Source organism: Pteropus medius, unplaced genomic scaffold (assembly GCF_902729225.1).
Source record: "Pteropus medius unplaced genomic scaffold, Ma_sr-lr_union100, whole genome shotgun sequence".
Classification (NCBI taxonomy): Eukaryota; Metazoa; Chordata; class Mammalia; order Chiroptera; family Pteropodidae; genus Pteropus; species Pteropus medius.
The window spans coordinates 24,141,829-24,147,673 of NW_024344240.1; the positions used below are offsets into that span (position 1 = coordinate 24,141,829).

General features: G+C 39.4%; 1 pseudogene; it reads right to left on the minus strand.

Annotated features, from left to right (window-relative positions):
* Nucleotides 1–1,636: 1,636 nt before the first annotated feature.
* On the minus strand, nt 1,637–1,754 carry LOC120607546 (uncharacterized; annotated as a pseudogene).
* Between the last annotated feature and the right edge of the window lie 4,091 nt (nt 1,755–5,845).

Consider the following 5,845-nt stretch of genomic DNA (forward strand, 5'->3'; position numbering starts at 1 on the left):
CTACCAGGCTTGCTATGCACAAGTTGTGCTAGAATGCCACCATATTGGTCAGGAATAGGGTGCTATTAGTCAAAGAGCTGTGTGTGGCCACACTGCCATGAAGAGGAGGGAAATGTACCTTTCGGCAACACATTTCCAGGGGAATTCACCTGTTCCTTCTGATAGACACCCTGGAACTGACCCAACTAATGAAAATAGAGATGGAGGTTTGGCCATCACTTCTTCCTCTTCCTCCCTCACTCTACAAAGCCACTTCACTCTTCAGAGTTGTGGTCCTAGATCTGCTTCTGCTGGACCAGAGAACAGGAAGGACACTAGAGACCACGGCATTGACACTTGTGGCTGAATCCGTCCCTAGAGTCTCTTCACATGGATTCTATATGGTTTTCTGAAGAGCTAGGATAGATGGCAGAGCCCCCATCTGACTCCTGAGCGTCAAGGCTCAAGGACACCCAGAAGCTCCCTCTGAAGGGCATCCCTTGAGCAGATGACCCCAACATCTTACTGTCTCACAAGGGTTCCTAGAGCCCTTTGAGAAGCACCCAGAGAGCAGAAAAGAGAGGCATCTTTTCCTATTCACTGTCTTTGACACAAGCTCACTTTCCAATCATCTGAGTTTCACAAACACCTTCTTCCCCCTGTCGTGTCTCCTCAAAGCCTCGGCACTGACTGATGTATGAAAGGCAATGAGGTCAAGCCCCAGCCCTTTCCCCAGCCACTATCTAATCTTTCTTTCATTACACTTTCTGTAGCTCCCTCCTAACTTGCTCGTCCTGAGATATGAGCATCATTGTCTGAGTTCATTCTCAACATGGGCCAAGTCAGCCCCCCAGTGAAGGTTAGAACTGCTGAAGGAACTAATCCCGAGAGAGGTGTGTGGATGGGCAATGGAGAGGGGATCACACATCTCGGGTCCTCTGCAACCCAAACTTCTTCACAAAAGAAGAGAATAAGAAGAAAATCAATGGCAGCTGGTCCTCAAGCCACCCCCGGCAGTGACTGTGTATGAGCCAGGATCATCCAATAACTGACCAAGGGTGAAGATGGATAACCAGTTGAGGGTATGAGAATAAGCTCTCATTATTAGTGGGTGTTTTAAAATCAATTAGTAAACTTAGCTAAGGGTTGTTGAGAATATGAAACGGTGTAACCTGAGGAACGTGCCATCTGGTTAGAGAAGTGAAACTAACATAGAAATATACATTTAATGTCAATACAAGACCATATGCTGTAAGCTCACAATTCACTTCCTCAATAAACCTATGCCTGGTGCTCTGTGTGCTAAGTAGAGACTTAAGTTCTTGAGTGTGAAGAACAGGGGCGCCTTTTGTATTGGGCTAGTCAGAACGGGCTTCATGGGCGGTGAAGCCGGTTCAGTGAAGATGGACAGAATCTAGATGGGCTAAGAAGAGTGAAAGGATGAATGAGAGCTAGATTGCGGGCAAGGCAGTATGGGAGCCATAAACTATTTCAGTTAGAGGAGACAGTTCGTGTGTGGGAAACAGCAGACTTTTATTATTATTATTATTATTATTATTATTATTATTATTATTATTTTAGGTGAGGCAACCCTTGGTTGACCTCACAGATTGCAAGGACCTTGTCAGTTTACAATCCCTTATTTTTTAATTTTTTACGCCTACAGCACCTGGTCTTCCTAGGTGGTCTCCCATCCAAGTACTAACCAGCTCGACCCTGCCTAGCTTCCGAGATCAGATGAGATTGGGCTTGTTCAGGGTAGCATGGCTGTAGACTGACATTTTTTTTTTAGCAGACGTTTCTTAAAGAGGCAATCGGGCAGGACCTTGAGTGCTTGGGCACCAAGCCAAGGACTTAGGCTTCATTCAGTGGGCACTTAGATTAATGGGCTGGAGAGTGGCATAACAAAAGTGGTGCTTGAAGAAGGACATAAGCTTTCAGAAAGCAGGGGTTTGTACTGATTAGCTTAGATGGACATCAAACGAGACAACCTGAGGAGATAGATCATTCAATTAATAGTGATTGAAATAAAGTACACAGGGCTTATTTCTGAGACGATGGTAACTTTGGCAGGTAAAGCAAAATCTTGAATATTTATTTCATTTATTCCCAAAGAGAACAGGCTTTACGGTCAGATAGACTTGGTTTGAAACGCAATTTTGCCACTTTGAGCCTTGGTCTCCTTGTCTATGAAATGGGATAATACTTCACAGGGCCACAAGGACAACTGAATAAAATAATCCCCATAGAGTGCCTGGCTCAGGGTAAATGCTTGTAATGCTTACTGGCCTTTCTTCCTTGTTTCTTGAAGAGCTGAGTGGATCTTTCTTTCTTTTTTTTTTTTAAATGATTGTAGATTCACAGGAAGTTACAAAAATAGTACAGAGAGGTCCCCTGTCCCCTTCATCCAGTTTATGCCAACTGTCACATCTTATATAACAAATCAAAAACAGAAACTTGACATGCTGCAATCTATAGACCTTACTCAGATTTCACCAGCTTATTCAGTGTGTAAGGGAAGGGGGCGGGCGGCGTGGGGGGGAATCTATGCATTTGTATCACATGTGTAGACTTTTGTCAATCAAGACACAAGATTGTTCCACTGCCACAATAATCCCTCTCGTGCTACCCTTAATAGCCACACCCATCCTTCTCCCTCCCATCTCGTCCCTAACCCCTGACAACCATTAGTCTGTCCTCCATCTTTATAATTTTGTCATTTCAAGACTGTCATAAATGGAATCATGCAGAATATCACCTTTTGAGACTGCCTTTTCTCAGCAGAATGCCTTTGAGATCCATCCAAATCACTGCAGATACCAGTAGTTGGCTCCTTTTTATTGCTGGGTTGTACTCCGAGGTAAGGATGTAGCAAAGTTTGTTTAAATCTTCACCTGTTGTTTCCAATTTTTGGTGATTACAAATAAAGGTGCTATAAACTTTCATTCGAAGATTTTATGTGAGCATAAATTTTCATCTTTCTAATATAAATGTCTAGGTGTGTGATTACTGAATTGTAGGGTACTAAATTGAAGTATATGTTCATTTTTTAAAGAAACTGCCAAACTGTTTTCTAGGGTGGCTTGTACCATTTTACATTCCCACTGGCAGTGTATGAGAGAACCAGTTTCTCACATCTTCACCAGCATTTGGTGTTGTCACTGTCTGTATTTTAGCTGTTCTAAAAGATGTGCAGTGGCATCTCATTGTGGTTTTACTTTGCATTTCTCTACTGGTTAATGATGAACATGTTAATTTTTGTATCAACAAAGGATCATACAAGAATACTATGAAAAAGTATATAACACCAAATTTAATAACCTAGAAGAAACAGACCAGTACTTAGAAAGATACGACTTTCCTAGACTGAATCAAGAACTAGACAAACTAGCAGTATGGAAATGGAAACGATTATCAAAAACCCACCAAAAAGTAAAAGTCCAGGACTAGATGGCTTCATCAGTAAATTCTACCAAACGTTAAAGAAGATTTAATAGCTATTCTCCTCAAACTCTTCCAAAAAATCGAAGAGGCAATACTTCCCAACTCATTTTATGAGGCCAATATTACTCTGATACCAAAATCTGGTAAAGATAACGAATAAAGAAAACTAAAGACCAATATCTCTCATGAACACACATGCAAAAATCCTAAATAAGATACTAGTGAACCGAATACAGCAACATATTAAAAAGATTATACACTACGATCAAGTGAGATTCATCCCAGAGGCATGGGGATGGTTCAACATACGCAAATCGATTAATGTGATCTACCACATAAACAAATTAAAAAATAAGAATCATTTGATCATATCAATAGATGCAGAAAAAGCCTTCGACAAGATACAGCATCTATTTATGAACAAAACACTTAACAAAATTGGTATAGAAGGAAAGTACCTTCACATAATAAAGGTCATATATGACAAGCCCTCAGCCAACATTATACTTAATGGTGAAAAACTAAAAACCTTCCCTCTAAGATCAAGACCAAGGGAAGGCTGTCCACTATCACCACTGTTATTCAATGTAACATTGGAGGTCCTAGTGAGTGCAGTCAGATAAGAGAAAGATATAAAAGGCATCCAAATAGGAAACGAAGAAGTTAAACTGTCACTATTTGCAGATGGCATGATTCTTTATATAGAAAATCTTAAAGACCCCACAAGAACACTTCTAGAAACAATAAGCAAATACAGTACAGTAAAGTCTCTGGATACAAAATCAAAGTTCAAAAATCCATAGCTTGCCTATACTCTAATAATGAAGTGCCAGAAGAAGTGGAAAAAATAATTCCTTTCACAATTGCAACAAAAAGAATAAAATACCTGAGAATAAATCTAACAAAACATGTGAAACATCACCTATATGATGAAAACGATAAGACCCTATTAAAAGAAATCAAAGATGCAAAGAAATGGAAAGATATTTTGTGTTCTTGGATTGGAAGACTCAACATGTTAAAATGAACTTATTACCTAAAGCATTATACAGATTTAATGCAATCCCCATCAGTGTTTTTTAAAGAAATAGAACAAAAAAATCATAAGATTTGTATGGAAGCACAAAAGACCCCAAATTGCCAAAGCCATCCTGAGAAAAAAGAGGCTGGAGACATCACTCTGCCGACTTCAAATTATACTACAAATCGATAGTAATCAAAACAGCATGGCATTGGCAGAAAAACAGACACACAGACCAGTGGAACAGAATCGAGAGTCCAGAAGTAAACCCATATTTATATGGGCAAATAATTTTTGACAAAAATGCCAAAAACATACAGTGGATAAAGGAAAGCCTCTTCAATAAATGGTGCTGGGAAAACTGGAAAGCCACCTGCAAAAGAATGAAACTAGACTGCTGTCTATCACCACACACCAAAATTAACTCAAAATGGATTAAGGACCTGAATATAAGACCTGAAACAATAAAATGCATAGAAGAAAACATAGGAACTAAAATCAAGGACCTTGGACTTAAAGCAGATTTTATGAATTTGACCTCAAAGGCAAGGGAAGTAAAAGCAAAATTAAATGAATGGGACTACATCAAACTAAAAAGATTCTGCTCAGCAAAAGAAACCGTCAACAAAGTAAAGAGACAACCATCCAAATAAAAAAATATATTTGCAAGCAACGTCTCCAAAAAGGGTCTAATATCCAAAATATACAAAGAACTCATACGACTCAATAACAACAAAAAACAAACGATCCAATCAAAAAATGGGCAGAGGACCTGAACAGACACTTCTCCCTAGAGGACATACAAATGGCCAACAAACATATGAAAAGATGCTCAACGTCACTAGCTATTAGGGAAATGCAAATCAAAACCACGATGAGATACCATTTCACACCTGTTAGAATAGCTGTTATCAATAGGAGAAGTAATAACAAATGCTGGAGAGGATGTGGATTAAAAGGAACCCTCATACACTGCTGGTGGGACTGCAAATTGGTACAGCCGCTATGGAAAACAATATGAAGTTTCCTCAAAAACCTAAGACTTGATCTAGCAATCCAGCAATCCCTCTACTGGGTATTTACCCCAAAGACTTGAAAACTCATATCCATAAAGATATTTGCACACTAATCTTCATAGCATCATTATTCACAGTGGCCAGGACATGGAAGCAACTGAAGTGCCCTACGATAGATGATTGGCTAAAGAAGCTGTGGTACACATATACAACGGAATATTACTCAGCCATAAGAAGAGATGGAATGCTGCCATTTGTGACAACATGGATGGAACTCGAGATAATCATGATAAGCAAAATAAGCCGGACTGAAAAAGTTGAAAACCACATGATATCACTTATGTTTGAGATATAAACCTAAAAGCAATAAATGAACAGGACAAAC